Source organism: Vicugna pacos, unplaced genomic scaffold (genome assembly GCF_048564905.1).
Source record: "Vicugna pacos unplaced genomic scaffold, VicPac4 scaffold_20, whole genome shotgun sequence".
Taxonomy (NCBI): Eukaryota; Metazoa; Chordata; class Mammalia; order Artiodactyla; family Camelidae; genus Vicugna; species Vicugna pacos.
The window spans coordinates 33,537,630-33,556,474 of NW_027328741.1; the positions used below are offsets into that span (position 1 = coordinate 33,537,630).

Below are 18,845 nucleotides of genomic sequence, written 5' to 3' on the forward strand. Positions count from 1 at the left end.
AATATACACACTTAAATAGAATAGTCATCAAATTTAAGAAATTAGGATTTGCAGCAATGGTGAAAGCCACTTTTTATAAAAAAGCTTTAATACCTTTATTTAGATTTCTTTTAAGATTCATAGTTGCTAGGAACGTTTTGCATAATCTTGAATAGTTAAGGCACTGTCCTAATTTTTAGAAAAAATAAAGAATTTCAGCCTTTGTAGTTTTATACAATTTTCAAAATCTTGCTTTACATTTATATTAATATAGATTGATGTACAAAATAAAATTTTATATATACGTTACCATGTCATAATTACAATTACTGTATTCCTTGCTTAAAACAGAGACTTCTTTCTCTTCTGCAAGAAATTCAGCTAGACAAGAAGATTTTTAAAATTCTGCTGCAATTTACTAAACCCATAAATGTTAATTTGTCTAAGTAAACTTTTCATACTTCCAGTTTCATATATTCTGAAAGGGGCCTTTCTTTCCAACACTTCCTTCTTAAAGACAGCTTCATCAATCACTATGAAATATCCATTATCATCCTACCTGATGGATTTAAATTGGTCACTCCCAGCTATTTTCCAGAGTTTTCTTGGAAATGTCAGAAAACGAAAATCATTATCTTCATCTGGTTCAGAGACACAATGTGTGTAACATGGCCTTTTTATCAAGGATTGTTCAGACAAAGTCTGAAAAGCATTTTCTTCAATCATAGACGTCAAGTACAAGTCCCCAGAGAATGTTTGATCACACAATAGAGATCTACCGGAGTTTCCTGAACCAGTTGGTCCATCTTTACAAGAGACATCTTGAATTTCTGAAGAATAATGTGCCATCTCAAATAAATTTATCTTCAGCTACTTTTCTAATCTGCATGATTTTGAGAACTTCAGCATCAAATGCTGCTTTTGTAAGCCTGCACAGGTAAACTGTTAGGCCTTCACAATGGATCTCAACTTGAGTAGCTGTGACATCACAAAACAACTGGTCTCCCAGCAACTCAAGTGTAACATTCAGCCAGTGTTTATTTCTCATTAATCCAGTTAAAATGAAACATATTGGATGCTTATGTTTATAGTGTTATCTCCAAATATTATCCAAACATAATCTTTTTAAATAATTTAATTTTGGGGTCTATGAAATAAAACCAATCTCCTTCCTTTTGTACAGAAATTTATACCAGATTTATGAACAGAGTATAAGTAATGCACAAAATATATAAAATAATTTTAAAGTTTTGGAATTTAAAGTGATATTTGTGTGAAACCTGTACAGATAATGTATATCTATTTTAATATCATTTGTAATTAAAGTGAAACGTAATTTGATTTGGAAATGGAAGTAGGCATTTATGTGTGTACTTTAAAATAAGTAGCTCTATATTCAGAACATGAGCAGAATAAATATCAGTTTATTTGTTTTTATATAAATAAATGGTAAATAATTATGAAATAAAATTAGATAAAAATAATGAATCAAATTTAAGAAAACCCAATGGGCAGAATTTTTTTTAAAATTACAATTCATTTCTATAAGTAAAACAAATGTAATTTAATATTCTACTCTAAAATTATGAAAGAGAAAATCTTATAGTATATTTACAAATGTTTATATTTGGCATTCTTTCAGTCAGAGGTTTTTCAGTCCTTAGAAGGAACAAATTTTCTTGTCATCCTTATAATCAAAACCCTTGTGCCTTCTGTTTAGTGTTTCAAATGAGGTTGAAAATACACTTATGCACAAGATCCTGGGTTCAATAAGCAGTGCCTCCATTAAGGGGCAAACAAACAAACAATCAAAAAGCAAAGAAATAACACTATATGTGTTTTGGGGTGGAAAAGTCCAGGTAATGCATTTTAGTAAGAAATATGTATCTCAGTCCTGAAACAGATGACATTGGTAGTAAAATACGGCATCTTAAGGTATGTGTTTTGTTCACTAATTGTAAATAATAGCTACGTTGTGTATCAGTAAACCATAGAAAATCAGTTCTACCAAAATGTATACTCTTTATTTAGAAATATATTCCATTAAACATAAGCCAAATTCAAAATGAGGGATAAAATTTTTAAATAAATAATTGTACACTCAAGCTAAAATGTAAATTTTTCTTTCAGCATGTGTACATTCCATTCTAAATAAACATTAGCAACCTGAATTCATTGCATATTATAAGTATTTTAAACTATATTTAAGTTGGATTTAGTTCTGATTCATAAATATTACTTATCATATGCAAATCAATATAAGTGATACAATCCCTTAAAAAGCAGAGAATTCAAAAAAAATTCTCAAAAAATGTAGGAAAATTTTTCAGAGATCTGATCTTTACTATTTTATAAAAATATTCTTAACAAATTCACTTTAAATAGAATGTAACTAAAAATAATATAAGCCATATATGAAAAACCCATGACTAACATCAAGTTCAATGTTAACATACAGGAAGCTTTTCCTCTGGTCCAGTAATAAAAGGTAGCTCATACTCACAAGTACTAACTTACACTACTTGAAGCCCTAGCCAGAACAACTAGTCAAGAAAAAATAAAAAAGTCATCCAACTTGTAAAAAAGCAGTAAAATTTTTACAGATGACATAATTATTCATAGATAGAAAACTCCATATACTCCTCCAGTGACTGTTACAAATAATGAAGAAACTTAGTAAACTTACAGAATACAAAATCAATATGCAAATATCCGTTGCATTTTTATATAGTAACAACAAATTATCAGAAAGAGAAATTAGGAAAACTATTGTGTGTATATTTATACCAAAAGGGATAAACTAGGAATACATTTGATAAGTGAAATAAAAGATCTAAACATTGATCTATAAATTACAGGTGCAAGAAATATAAGTAACCAAAATAAATAGAAAGATATTCTCTGCTTATGGATTGTATACAATATGAGGAACTATTCTAATGTATCTTTTACATGTTCAACCTCCCCTGCACTACTTATTGAGGAGAATGTCTATTCTTCATTTTGTTCTCTTGCTTCTTTTTTCATGGTTTAATTGATCATAGGTGTGAGGGATTAAATGTGGTTGCTCTATTCTCTTCTATTAATTGGTGTCTGTTTTTGAGCCAGTATCATGTTGTTTAAATTACTAAAGCTTTGTTAGACTGTTTAACATCAGTGAACTTTACACTATTAGATTTAATACATTTTCAAGATTATTTTGGCAACTCATAATCTATGCAGTTACATATAAATTTTGAAATTACCTGTTCTATTAAATGGAAAAATCTCATGGGTACTTTGACATGAATCACACTAAATGTAGATTGCTTTGGGTAGTATGGTTGTTTCAACCACATTGTTTCACATCATTAACATAAGAGATCATTTCATTTCTTTGGATCACTTTTAATTTCCTTCATCAATGTTTTCAATTTTTTAATGTATATGAATTCTCCTTATTTGTTAACTTCATTTCTGTATATTCTATTCATATATATATAATAATATATATTATATTTGTAAACATGTTTCATACACAAATACAACAGGCATAAGGCAGTGGCAAGACATATTCAAAATCCTGAATGAAAGAAACCTGTAATCTAAAATAATTTATCAAGCAAGGCTATCATTTAGAATAGAAGGAGAGATAAATAACTTCCAGAAAAGCAAATACAAAAAGAATTAAGCAACAGAAACAGAAATAATGAAAAATTTACTATGAAACAAAAAGCAGGATGCTATAGAAAGGAGAAAGGCATAATTAGAAAGGCAATAGCCACAATGTCTTAAAATAGAATAAATGGATGTTGTAAAACAGGACATCAAAATTTTTATGGGTCAGGGATTGATACAGGACAATACAGTTAATTTTCTTCTTCTTTCTGTCCTCTATAGGAGGGGTTAGAATTTCTATTCCTATCAGTTAAAATAATAAGATATAGTAATGTGTCAATATACATACAAAACAGGGTAACCGTAAGTCAAAATCTTACAATGAAGTAGAAAACCAAAAAAAAACCAAGACAATAACAGAAAACTTATCAAGCCACAAAAAGAAAATGAAATGAACAAAAAGGAAAAACCAAATCAACTGGAAAATGAAGTTCAAAATGGAAATAAACACGTCTATCAATAATTATCACAACTGTTAATGGACTTAGTGCTTCAATCAAAAGATGTATATGGTCAGATGGGATAATATAACAAAACCATACATTATGAAGCATAGAAGAGACTCACTTTAGTAAGAGGAACACACATTAATTGAAATTCAGAAGACGGAAAAGTATTTTCCATGCAAATGGGCATGACAAGAAAGCAGGACTAGCAGTACAGACTTCACACAAAATAGACTTTAGAACAAAGGTCATAATGAAAGATAGACAAGGACATGATATAATGAATAAAGGAGCAATAAAAAATGAGGGTATTATACTCATATATGCACTCAATATAGGAGCACCTAAATACATAAAGCAAATACTAATAGATAAAAAGGGAGAAATCACTCAGAACACAATCACAGTAGGAGAATATAACTCCCAATTATTATCACTAGACTGGTCTTTCAGACAGAAAACTAATAAGGAAACAAAAATACAAAAAGATATGGTAAAATAATTGGAGTTTGTTGATATTTTCAAAACAGAACTCCTCCTCAAACAGAATATACATTATTTTCCAGTTCACATGGAACATTTTCTAGGAAAGGTTATGTACTCAGGCACAGAAGAAGACTCAACAAATTTAAGAAGATAAAAATTATTTCAAGCGTCTTTTCTGAGTATAATACCATGAAACTAGAAATACTTCAGAGAAAAATACGGAGAAAAAATTACAGCATGTAAATTAAACACCATGGTACTATAACAAGTGGGGGAGTTGAAGAAGTAGAAGAAGAAATTAAAAAATATCCCGAGAAATATGACAAAGCATTAAACAAATTCTATGGAACACAGTTAAAGCAGGCTTAAGAGGGAAGTTCATAGTGACAAGGCCCTCCAAAAAGTAGAAGAGCAATTTCAAATAAATAATCTAAAGTTCTATGTAAACTAGTCATGAAAAGAAGAGCAAACAAAACCAAAATTCAGCAGAAAGAGAGAAATAAGAAAGATCAAGGAAGAAAGAATTGAAATACACATTAAAAATAGAAAAAATCAATCAAACTTTTTTGAAATAGTAAACATAATTGACAAAACTCTGGACAGCCTCACCAACAAGAAAAGTGAGAGAACATAAATAATATAAGAAATGAAAACGGAGAAACTAAAAAGAGTACAACAAATTTGCATAATATCATAAGTGAATATCATGAACAACTGCATGGAAACAAACTGGATAACCAGGAAGAAATGGTGAAGATTTTGGAAACATTCAGCCCACCAATATTACATCAAGAACAAATTAACCATTTGAACAGACAGATCACCAGAAATGGAAAAGAATTATCAATAAAATAAAAAATCTCTGCAAACAAAAATTCAGACACAAGTAGCTTCACTGGGGAATTTGACCAAACATACAAAGAAAAATCCATACCAGTCCTCCTCAAATTCTTCCAAAAAATTGATACGGAGAGAGTACACCCAAACTCACACCATAAGGCCAACATCAACCTGATACCAAAACCAGATAAAGACACTACCCCAAGAGAAATCTATAGGCCAATATCATTGATAAACATTGATGTAAATGTCTTTAAGAAAGTATTAACAAACAGAATCCGACATCATGTAGAAAAAGATCATACAACATGGTCAAGTTAGGTTCATACCAGGAACACAAGGATGGTTAAACTTATGAAAATCAATCAATTGTGATACACCATATCAATAATAGAGAGGACAAAAAACCACATGATCATCTCAGTAGATGCAGAGAAAGCATTTGATAAAAATTAACACATATTTGCAATAAAAGTTCTTATCACAGTGGGCATAGAGGGACCATATCTCAACATAATGAAAGCTATTCATGACCAACATATAGCCAGCAAAATACTCAATGGTGTAAAACTGAAACCCTTCCAACAAAAACCTGAGACAAGACAAGGTTGCCCATTCTCACAATTTCAATTCAATATAGTCTCCGAAGTCATAGCCACAACGATCAGGCTAGGAAAAGAAATAAAAGGATTCAGACTGGATAAGAAGAGGTAAAATTTTCATGATATGCAGACATGACACTATATAGAGAAAACTGTAAAAGCTTCACAAAAACATACTTAGGGTAAAAAAGGAACTGGGCAAGGTACCCAGAGTAATGTACAAAAAACCAATTGCATTTCTTTACACTACCATTGAATCAAAAGGAAAACAAAATATAGAGACAACCGTTTTTATAACTGCACCCAAAATTATAAAATGCTTAAGAAAAAATCTGACCAAAGAGGTGAATATATTATACATGGAGAACTAGAAAACATTGATTGAGTAACTCAAAAAAGATTTGAAGAATTGAAAAGATATCCAATGGAAATGTAATGGAAGAAACAATTTTGTTAAAATGGACATACTGCCCAAGGCAATCAACAGACTTAATGTGATTTCCTATCGAATTATGAAAACATTTCTTTTTAGGACTGAACCAAACGATCCTAAGATTTACACAGAGTCATAAAAGATCCATAATTTCCAAAACAATATTCAAAAAAAATGGAAGACGATGGAGGAAAAAAACACCAGGTCTGCATACACTATAGCAGAGCTACAATAATTAAAATGACATGATATTGGTACAGAAACAGGCATATGGACCAATGGAACAGATTACAGGGCCTAGGAATAAATCTACAGGCCTATGTTCAATTAATATTTGACAGAGTAGCCAGGAATATGACAGAGAAAAGAACATCTCTTCACCAAATGTTGTTGGGAAAACTGGATAGCAGCATCAGAGCAATGGAGTTAGAACACTCTTTACTCCATACACAAGAAAAAACTCAAAATGGCTTGAAGACTTAAATTTAAGGTAAGACACAGTAAATCTCCTAGAAGAAAACATAGGCAAAACACTCTGAGATAAATCGCAGCAATGATCTCCTAGAACAGCCTACCTAGGTAATGGATGTAAGAGCAAAATTAATAAATGGGACCTAATTAAACTTATAAGCTTTTGCACAGCAAAGGGAACCATAAACAAAGCAAAATGACAACCTACAGGATTAAAGAAAATATTTAGAAGTGATGCAACTGACAAAGTCTTAATTTCCAAAATATAAAGACTTCATACAACCTTTTAATAATAATAAAAAAACAAGAAACTCAATCAGAAAATGGGCAGAAGCCCTAAACAAGCAATTCTCCAATAGAGACATACAAATGCCACACAGATATATGAAAAAATAATTGCTCACTATCATTATTAGAGAAGGGTAATTCAAAACTATAATGAAGTATCACCTCACAATAGTCACAATGGCCATCATTCAAAATTCCACAAGCAATAAATGCTGGGGTAGCTGTGGAGAAAGGGGACCCTTCTACACTGTTGGAAGGAATGTAGTTTGGTGCAGTCATTTTGGAATACAGGATGGGGTTTCTTCAAAAGAATAAAAACAGACTTAACATATGATCCAGCAATCCCACTTCTGTGTATATATCAAAGAGAACTCTAATTCAAAAAGTCACCTGCGCCCCAATGTTCTTACCAGTGCTATATACAACAGCCATGACATGGAAGCAACCTAATTGTCCAACAACAGATGACATAATTCAGAAGTTATGCCGTATTACACAATGGAATAATATTCTGCAACAAAAAATGATAAAACAATGACATTTGCAGCAAAATGGATATCCCCAAAAAGTGTCATTCTAATTGAAGTAAACCAGAAAGAGAAAGAAAAATAACACATGACATGACATATGTGGAAGCTTAAAAAAATTTTGGACGAGAAGACAATGATTTCATCTACAAAATTTAAGCACACTCGCAGACCTACTAAACACTTTTATGATTACTGCGGAAAGGGGCTGTGAGAGGATATATTTGGGAGCTTTAGATTTATACATGTTATCCACTATATATAAAAATAGATTTTTTCAAACTTTCTTTAGTATGTCACAGGGAAGTAAGTTAAATATCTCGAAGTAACCTTTAATAGGTACAAAAATGTATGCATGTATGGGAACACTGTGCTCTACACCACAGATTGACACATTTTAACTGGCAGTATTTCAATGATAAATAAATGAATAAATATGTAAATAAGTAAATAAACAAATAATATCTAAATAAAAAATATTTAGTAATAAATGAAATACAAAGTTTCACACTACTTAACCTTTCACCACAAATTCTAGGGGAAAAGAGAAAGAATAAACAAGAAAATTGAATGAATCATATTAAGGCAAATAACAAGAGAAACAATTGAAAATATGAAAAAAATATACCTTGGTCTGTTTCTTTTAAACATAAAGTGGAAAAACGTTTAGGTTGGCTAAGAAAATAAAGACTCAAAATTAGAAATAAAAGAGAAGATATTACCACCAATATTATAGAGATGCAAAGCATCATAAGAAATTACCAGTAGACAATGTTTTGAATGACTTAGAACAAAAGACAAATTCCCAGTAACATATGTCTTAAAATACTGAATCAAGAAGAAATATGAAAGTTAAATAGAGCAAAAGTTTGAAGGAGTAAATAAATAATCCAAACTTCCAAACCAGAAAATATTTACAAGATGACTTTACTGGTGAATTCTGTCATACACTTGAAGAAAATTTTTTTACCTATTCTTCCCCAAATCTTCCAAGAAGCTGAAGGGTTTGAAAGATTCCAAACATGTTTTATGATGCCAGCTTTATTTGCATAACAATGATAGAAAGGACATTATATGCAAAATATATAATATTATCCCTGATGAACATATGTGCCAAAACTCTCAACAAAACCCAAGCAAAATGAATTCAACAACACATTTAAAATATAATACACATACATGAGTAAATGGATTAATCCCTGGGTTTAAGGATACTTCAAAATATTCAAATCAATAAAGGTAAAATGCCACACTAATAGAATGAGAAGTAAAACTCACATAATCATTTCAATAAGTGCAGAAATTGCATTGTATATAATGCAACATAATTTTAAGTTAATCTCATCAAATTAAATTAACCCTGTCAGTGACAAGATATCATATACACACAAACACTCTGTGGAGAGAAACGAAGCAGTTCTCTGTTTATTGATTCTTAGAAGAAGGCTTTATATAGTATATGCAAAATGCCTCCCATATCATCTAAGTTAGAACAATGATAATAATCTTAAGCTATTTATGTCCCCATGCTCCTGCAGTAAGCACAGTATGTTAATTGATCACGGATTTTTTTCTAAGTTCATCACGGAACTACATTAAGTAGGCCATCTCTTATCCAGCCAGCTGTGCCTGTTTTAGGTTGTCCTCCTCTGAGTATCTTACCCAGAATATGATATCCAGCCATTCATACTGGATACATTGAATAGGCCATTTCTTATCCAGCCTGGATATGTGACATTCCTCACAGCTTGTTTATCAGTTCAGCCTATGGGCTTATTCTCTAGAGCCTTCAGACAGGGGCCTACGAACCCAACATCCCTAGACCGAAAAATGGATGAAGAAAATTTGATGTATATATGCAATGGAATCAATAATTTGCATTCCTATCAACAGAGTCCATGCTGTTACTTTTTCTCCACAATCTCACCAATATCTATTTGTTTTTTTTTTGATGAGTGCCTTCTGACAATTGTGAAGTCTTGTCTCATTTTTGGTTTATGAATTTCCTAATAATTTGTAACTCTGAAAATATTTTCATGTGTCATTTAGCCAACTGTACGTTTTCTACAGAAAATTGATTCAGATCTATCTTTTCAGTTCCTATGGATTTTTTTTTAATTGGATTGTTTGGTCATTTTTGTTGTTGTTCTGGGGAAAGAGTTTGACATATATTTTGGATGTTAACACTAGATTCGAAAATATAACATACAAATATATTTTCCCATTGTGTTGTTTGACTGTTCATTTTATTGATCATTTATTCTGCAGTGTAAATCTGTTTAGAGTGATACAATCGTATTTTGTTAGTTTTGCTTCTGCTTCCCTTCTCAGAGGAGACATATGAAGAATCATATTAATTCCAATGTCAGAGTGTACTTCTTATATTTTACTCTAGTATTCTTTGTTTTCAGGATTTATGTTTTATATGCCCAGGAGTGGTATTGCTGCGTCATAAGAAAGGTCTAATTTTATTATTTAAAGGAACTGCCACACTGTTTCCAAAGTGGTTTCACCAATTTTCATTCCCACCAACAGCATTGGAGAGTCCCATTTTCTCCACAACCACCCCAGTCTTTATTATTTGAAGACATTTGAATGACAGCCCTTCTCAATAGTGTAAAGTAAAATATTATTTTATTTTTGTCTTGCCTTTGTATAATGATTAACAATGTGAGCATGTTTTTGTTTTCCTGTTTGTCATCTGTGTGTCTTCTTTAGAGAATTGTCTTCTGCTCTTTTTCTCTCTGAGTTGTTTGTAGATTTTTGAAATGGAGTTTTATGAACAATGTGTGTATTTTAGAAATTAGCCTCTTGTTGATTGCATTGTTTCCTATTTTGGAATTTCATCTTTTCATTTTGTTTATTTTTCTGTGTACAAGCTTTTAAATTTAATTAGGACCTATTTGTTTATTTTGTTTTTATTGTTTTCAGCTTGGGAGAGTGAAATAAGAAAATTTTGCTACAATTTATATCTTGTTTTTCTTATGTTATTTTCCAGGATTTTTATTGTGTCATGTATTATATTCAGATATTTAAATCATTTTAAGTTTATTTTTGTACAGTGTGAGGGAGTGTTCTAATTTCATTGATTTACATGTACCTGTCTAGTTTTCTCAACATCTCTTGCTGAAGACTGTCTTTTCGGCATTGTATATTTTTTCTTCCTTTGTCATAGTTTTGTTAACCATAAGTGTGATGTTTTATTTCTGCCACTGTGTTACATTCAAGTGATATAGATATTTGGTTCTTTTCCAGCATTGTGCTGTTTTGATTATGGTATTATTGTAATATAGTCTGAGATCTGGGATGGTTATAGGTTATGCCTCCAACTTTGTTTTTTTCCTCATTGTTTGTTTTGCAGTTCTGGTTCTTTTGCAGTTCCATAGAAATCATAGGAATGTTTTTAGTTCTGTGGAAAATATCATGTATTCAATCTGAATCACTTTATATCTGTAGACATATTTTGTAGTATGTATAGTTTTACAATATTAATTCCTCTAAACAAAGACCTTGAGATTTCTTTCTATTTCTTTGCATCATCTTCAGATTTCTTTATCAGTGTCCTAGTCATTTTATTATGTTGGTTTTTTCATAGGATTTTCATTTTTTGATCTGATTTCTTATGGATCTTAGAAAATAATCTTATATTTCATTGTTTGTGTAAAAAATGTGACAGTTTTTGTATATTAATCATGAATCATGCTACTTTGCTAAATGTCTTTATTAGTTTTATTTGTTTTGGTGTGGAGAATCTTTAGGGTTCTCTGTATAGATTATCATGTCATCTAAAATAATAACAGTTTTACTTCATTCAATCCAACTTGAATGACATTTTTTCTTGTCCGATTACTGTTGCTAGAATTTCCCATACTGTGTTTAATAAAAATGGTGAAAGTGGGCACCCTTGTCTTATTCCTTAATTTGGCTTTCAGGTTTTCACTTTTGCATAGTATGTTGTCTGTGGTCTGTAATTAATGACTTTAGTTATGTTGAGATATATTTCCTGAATCCTACTTTGTTAAGAGATTTGTGTCGTTGTTGCTGTTGTTGTTGTTGTTGTTGCTGTTGTTGCTGTCTTAATGAATAAATGTTGAATTTTGTGAAATGCTTTTAATGGATTTATTGGGATGACCATGTCATTTTCTCTTTTACTTTGTTAATGTGGTGTATCAAACTGATTGACTTGTGTATGTTGAACCTCTCTTGTGACCCTGCAATGAATCCAAGTTGATCATGGTGTATGATATATTTTAGGTATTGCTGGATTATTTTACTAATAATATTTTGTAGAATTTTTGCATGTAAATCTATCAAATATAATGACTTCAATTTGCCTTTGCCAGTACTTTTTTTGTTGGTTTAGCTATCAGGGTGATGAAAGCTTCATAGAATTAATTTGGGAGTTTCCCACATCTTCACTATGTTTGAATAGTTTGAAGAGTATTAGTTCTGTTTGTATTTTTGTAGAGTTCTCCAAGGGAGCTCTTAAATCTGAACTTATATTCAACAATTTTTTTAAATGCAGATTCTATCTTTCTTCGAGTAAACAGTTTCTTCAAATTATTTGTTTCTCCTTATCTCTGTCTCTTTCTAGATATTTGCCCATTTCTTCTAATTTGTCCAGTTTATTGGCATGAAATTGTTAACAAAATGATCCCTTTTTTGTATATCTGAGGTAGCAATTGTTATTTCTCATCTTTTATTTCTTAATTTATTTCTTTGGGGCATATACATTTTCTTCATGATGCACCTGGCTAGAGGTCCTTTGAATTGCTTATCTCAAAAAGTAAACATAAAACAAAATCGTTGGTTTTATTACTCTTTAGCATAGTTTTTTTTCTCTATGATTTATATTTACACCTGTATTATTTAGGATGATTTTTTTCTATTTTTTCACTATTTTTATTGATTTACAGTCATTTCACAAAGTTGTCTCCAATTCCAACGTAGAGAACAATTTTTCAGTTACAATGAACATATATTCATTTTTGTCCCATTTTTTCATCTTTGAGCTGCTGTAAGATCTTTTATAAAATTCCCTATGCTATACAGTAAAATCCTGTTTATCTATTCTACAATTATGGCCTCCAAGGCTGTCTCTTCCCACCCCCCACCACATGGCAACCAAAACTTTGTATTCTATGTCTGCGAGTCTGTTTCTGTTTTGTATTTGTGCTCTTTTTGTTTTGTTTTGTTTTGTTTTTAGATTCCACTGATGAGCCATCTCATATGGTATTTTTCTTTCTCTTTCTTGCTTACTTCACTTAGACTGATTTTCTCCAGGAGTATCCATGTTGCTGAAAATGGCATTATGTTGTCGGTTTATATGGCTGACTAGTATTCCATTGTATAAATATACCACCTCTTTTTATCCAGTCAACTCTCGATGGATATTTAGGCTGTTTCCATGTCTTGGCTATTGTAAATAGTGCTGGCTATAAACACTGGTGTGCAGGTGTCATCCTGAAGTAAGGCTCCTTCTGGATTTAAGGCCAGGAATGGTATTCCTGGGTCATATGGTAAGTCTATTCCTAGGCTTTTGAAGAATCTCCATCCTGTTTTCCACAGTGGCTGCACCAAACTGCATTGCCACCAGCAGTGAAGCAAGGTTCCCTTTTCTCCATAGGCTCTCCAGCATTTGTCATTTGTGGATTTTTGAATGATGGCCATTCTGACGGGTGTGAAGTGATACCTCATTGTAGTTTTGATTTGCATTTCTCTGATAATCAGTGATATTGAGCATTTCCTGATGTGCCTTTTGATCATTTGTATGTTTTCCATGGAGAATCGCTTTTTTAGGTTTTCTGCCCATTTTTGGATTGGGTTGTTTATTTTCTTTTATTCATTTGGATGAACCGCTTATATACTCTGGAGATCAAGCCTTTGTCGGTTTCATATGCAAATTATTTTCCCATTCCGTAGGTTGTCTTTTTGTTTTACTACCAGTTTCTTTACTGTGTAGAAGTTTGTTAGTTTTATTAGGTATCATTTGTTTTTTCCTTATTTTATTTTTTCTATGAGAAAACTTTTGAGACTTATGTCAGATAATATTTTGCCTATATTTTCCTCAAGGAGATTTATTGTATCTTGACTTATGTTTAAGTCTTTGATCCATTCTGATTATATTGTTTTGTGTAGTGTTCTAGCTTGATTGGGAGTGCCCTAGCTTCATTGATTTACATGCTGCTGTCCGGTTTTCCCAACACCTGTTGCTGAAGAGTCTGTCTCAATTCCATTGTATTTTCTTGCCCACTTTGTCGAAGATTAATTCACCAAAAGTTTGTGGGTTCATTTCTGGGCTCTATATTCTGTTCCATTGGTCTATATGTATGTTTTCCTACCGAATAAGTGCTGTCATGTTGACTGTATCTGTATAGTATTATCTGAATCGTTAGCATAAAGAAATTTCACTGATTTTTGAATCTTAATCTTGTAACCTGCTACCTTGCTGAATTCTTTGATCAGCTTTAGTAGTTTTTATCTGGATCTTGCAGGGTTTTCCATATATAGTAACATATTTTCTGCATATAGTAAGACTTTTACCTCTTCCTTTCCAATTTTCATCTCATTTACTTCTCTCCCTTGTTTGATTGCTGTGGCTTGGAATTCCAAGACTATCTTGAGTTGGAGTGGAGATAGTGTGCATCCTTCTCTTGTCCCAGATTTTAGTGGAAAGTTTTTAACTTACTCACCATTGAGTACTATGCTAGCTGTTAGTTAGTTACCTATAGCTTTCATGAGTTAGGTTCCCTCTATGCCCACTCGCTGAGAGTTTTTATCATACGTGGGTGTTGAATTTTATCAAATGCTCTTCCTGCATCTATTGAGATGATCCTGTTGTTTTGGTCCTTTCTCTTGTTCATGTGCTGTATTACATTGATTGACTTTGATAGGTTGAATCACCCCTTTGTCCCTGGCATGATCCCCGCTTGGTCATGAAGTATAATCTTTTTTCTGTGTTTGGATTCTATTTGCTTCTATTTTGGTGAGGATTTTGGCGTCTGTGTTCATCAGTGATATTGGACTATGATTCTCTTGTTTGGTAGTGTCTTTGCCTGGTTGTGGTATCAGGGTGATTGTGGCTTCATTGAATGACTTTGGGAGTATTTCTTCCTTTTCAATCTTCTGGAAGAGTTTGAGAAGCACTAGTATGAGTTCTTCTTTGTATGTTTTGTAGAATTCCTCATTGAATCCGTCCAGTCCTATGCTGTTATTTGTAGGGAGGTTTTATATTGCTCTTTTGATTTAATTTCTGGTGCTCTGCTTGTTCAAGGGTTCAGTTTCATCTTGATTCATTCTTGGTGGACAGTATGTTTCCAGAAAATTGTCCATCTCCTCTAGGTTATCAGTTTGTTTCCATATACTTTTCATAATATTCTCGTATGATATTACTTATTTCTATTTTATTTGTTGTAATTTCTCCATTCTCCTATCTTATTTTGTTAATTTTTGCTCTCTCTCTTTTCTTCTTTTTGAGTTTGGCCACAGGATTTTCGGTTTAACTTACTTTTATATAAAACCAGCTTTTCGATTGGTGATTTTTTTTCCTATGGTTTTTTCAATCTCTATTGTATTTATTTCCTACCAAATATTTATGATTTCCTTCCTTCTGCTGCCTTTTGGTGTTTTTTGTTCTTCTTTTTCTAGTTCATCCTGCTGGTGGGTTAAATTGTTTATTTGTGATTGTTCTTCATTTTTGATAAAGGCCTGTATTGCTATAAACTCCCCTCTCAGCACTGCTTTTGATGTGTCCCATAAATTTTGTTTGGTTTTGCATTCATTTTCTTTTGTCTCAAGGTACTCTTCCATTTCAGCTTTGTTTCCTTCATTGACCCGTTGGTTTTTTAATAACATATTTTTTTAATCTCCATGTTTTCCTTTTGTTCTCCTTTGTTTCTCTTTTGTTGATTTCTAGCATCATGGTACTGTGGTCAGTAAAGTTGCTTGAGGTAATTTCTAACTTCTTAAAATAGCTGAGGTTTCTTTTGTGCCCAAGTATATCATGAAACCTGGTAAATTTCCCATGTGCACTTGGAAAGAATGTACATACTATTTTGTGGGGGGTGCAATGCTCTGAAAATATCTACCAAGTGTAATATTTCTATTGTATTATTTAACTTCTCTGTTTCCTAATTTATTTTCTGTCTCAATGATCTGTCCATTTATGTTATTGCTGTGTTGAAATCACCATGATTTGATACCCATCACTATCCCCCTTTATATCTGTTAGTAATTATTTTATGTACTTAGGTGCTCCTCTATTTGGTGCATATGTATTAACGAGTTATCTATCCTCATCTTGTATCATTCCTTCAATAATTATCAAATGTCCTCATTAATCTTTCTTTATGGTCTTTGTTTTAAAGACTCTTTTGTCAGAAATCCGTACTGCAACACCTGCCTTTTTGGCTTTTCCATTTGTATGGAATACCTTTTCCATTCTTTCTCTCTCAATCTATATGTGTTCTTCTCCCTTAAGTGGGTCTCTTGTATACAGCATATTGAAGTTTCTTGTTTTATTTTTCAGCCTGCCACTCTATGACATTTGACTGGAGCATTTAGTCCATTAACATTTACAATAATTGATGATATGTTTGTGTTTATTGCCATTTTGGCCTTATCTTTGTGGTTGATTTGGTATTTCTTCTTTGTTCATTTCATCTTCCTTTTATGGTTTCATCATTCTCCTTATAATTGTCATGAAATTTATTTAGTTTTCTGACACCCAGATAAGTTTTTGTCTTGTTGTTACCCTTTTATATTAGTCTTTTAGTCCATTATTATAACTGCTTTTATTAAACTGATAGTAACTAGATCTCAAACCTATCCTACTGAGAACAAAAAATTTTTAAAAGAAAGACAAAAAAACTATCTCTATTTTCCTGCCTCCCTTTCCCACTCTCAATGATTTGTATGTCTTGTTTTAAAATTTTGTGTTTATTTAAATTTATAATTCATGAGTTATCACCTTTCCAGCTGTGGGATTCACATTTCTGTAGCATCCTGCTGCTTTTCTTTTTAGAGTAGACCTTTCAATAAATCCTTAAGCATGTGTCTAGTGTTGCTATACTCTTGTAGATTTTTCTTGTCTGTGTAATCTTTTATGTCTACTTCTACCATAAGGTAAGCTTTTCTGGTTAAATTATCCTAGGCTATATCATTTTTTTCATTCAAGACTCTGAATATATCTAGCCACTATCATATGTCCTGTTGTATATGTGTAGTTAAATCACCTGGGAGCCTTTTGGGGATTCCCTTGTAACTCACTATTTGCTCTTTTCTTGCTTCCTTAAGTATCATTTCTTTATCCTTGACTCTGGCCGTCTTAAGTATATGTCTTGGTGTGGGTGTATTTGGGTTCTACCTGTTTGGGGCACTCTGAGTTTCCTGTATTGGATATCTGATTCCTTCTTTACGTTTGGGAAGTTCTCACTCATGATTCCTTCAAACACTTTTGCAATCCCCTTTGATCATTCCTCCCTTTCTGGAACTTCCATCTTGCCAAGATTGGCATGCTTTCTATTATCTTATAGGTCCCTTATGCTTTTCTCATTTGTTTCTCGTTCTTTCTCTTGTAGCTCTTCTGATTGGGTGATTTCTATTGTACTGTCTTCTGAGTCACTAATTCATTCCTCTGTATTATCTAGTCAGCTTTGCGATGCCTTTAGATCATTCCTCATCTAAGTCAATGAGCTTACCTATTGTACTTGGCCCTTCTTTATAGCTTCCATTTCATTTTTAACATATTTTATATCTCTAAACACTATCTTTTATTTCCTTCAGTAATTTGATCACAACTTTTTTAAAATCTTGATAAAGTAGGCTATCGATTTCTATTTCACTAATCATTCTTTCAGGGGATTTCTCTTGTTCTTTTAATTGGGAATGGTTTCTCTGCTTCTTCATCTTATTCCTTCCTCTCTGGCTCTGTGGTTTATGGAGTATCAGTTATCTACTGTGGTCCTAAAGGAGTTTCTCTACATAGTGTCTATGTAGTAATACAACTTAGAAAAGAGAAAAATGAGAGAGAGAGAGAGACAAAGAAATTTAAAGAAGGGGGAAATAAGTATTTGAAGACATTGTATAATTAATAATATAAGAGCAAGTTGAAGCAGAGTTTTTAAAAATAATAATAATAAAAATATATTTAAAATATTTCTAAGGGATGAAAATAGGGGTATATAAATTGCCTAAGAAGTAAAAATTTTAGGGTAAGAGAAAATGGAACAGGTAAAAACAGATTAAAACAAGGGGGAGGTCTTTGTCCTCCTGGATACTGTGTACATTTAATGTGAAGTCTTTTTGTATTCATCCTGTTTTGGAAGCTCATCTTCCTGTTTTCAGAGGCCCTCCATTAGAGCCCTCAACTGTACTGCTCCCAGTGCCTGTCAGCATGCAGATCGCTCCTACCCCAAACACTGCATCTGGAGCCGATCTATTTACACTGGGCTGGTTTGTCACTGCCCTGCTCAATGCTGCAGTCAGATGTTGTAGGCTGACCAGGCAGGAGTGAGCATCACGCCTACTCCTAGCACCATAGTCAGGGACTGCATTCCAGCAGAAAATTTCGGAGCAACTTGACCCCTCAGGGTGCCAGTCACTCTGCTGCTCTGTGCCACTGTACAGTCCGACTCAGGTTTGCACACCAGAAGTGGACTCAGGCAAGATGGGAATAGCCCTGTACCTGGTCTGGCCCAAAATCCAGCTCCTTGTTTGTCTTGGTGAAGCAAGTTCTCTGAGGGACCAGAAGAGAAGGATCCTATCTGTCTCAGGCTGTAGAGAAGTCTCCGCCTGGCCCTTAAGGATGCTAAGTCCTTAGACGTGGATGCAGATTTTGCCCCTGCTGCTGCCTGGGTGCAAAGCACCAGAGGGTATGGTGGCTGTGTCTGAGCCCGAGCTCTCATCTGCTAGAAACTTTTGTGGATTTTCAGAGATGGGAAATGCACCCTTCCACCCACAGGGCAAATCTGCCCTGTTGTTTTATGGAGGGGCCAGGTTGTTCTTCCCTGTACACCCACAGCGATGGCACACAGCACCCACCATTCCCCAGGACTACCTCAGTTCAGCCATTTCCATCTTCCACCCAGCTCGTGCAGCATGGCCTTGCCCCCAGCTT

At 32.8% G+C, this 18,845-nt stretch overlaps 1 long non-coding RNA gene across 1 annotated transcript in view; it reads right to left on the reverse strand.

Moving 5' to 3' along the window:
- LOC140694216 (uncharacterized) overlaps positions 1-804 on the reverse strand; it is a 35,651-nt gene extending 34,847 nt beyond the window's left edge. The window contains exon 1 of the long non-coding RNA XR_012069967.1: positions 539-804. This is a non-coding gene — a long non-coding RNA (uncharacterized lncRNA). The remainder of the gene's footprint in view (positions 1-538) is intronic.
- Positions 805-18,845: the final 18,041 nt, after the last annotated feature.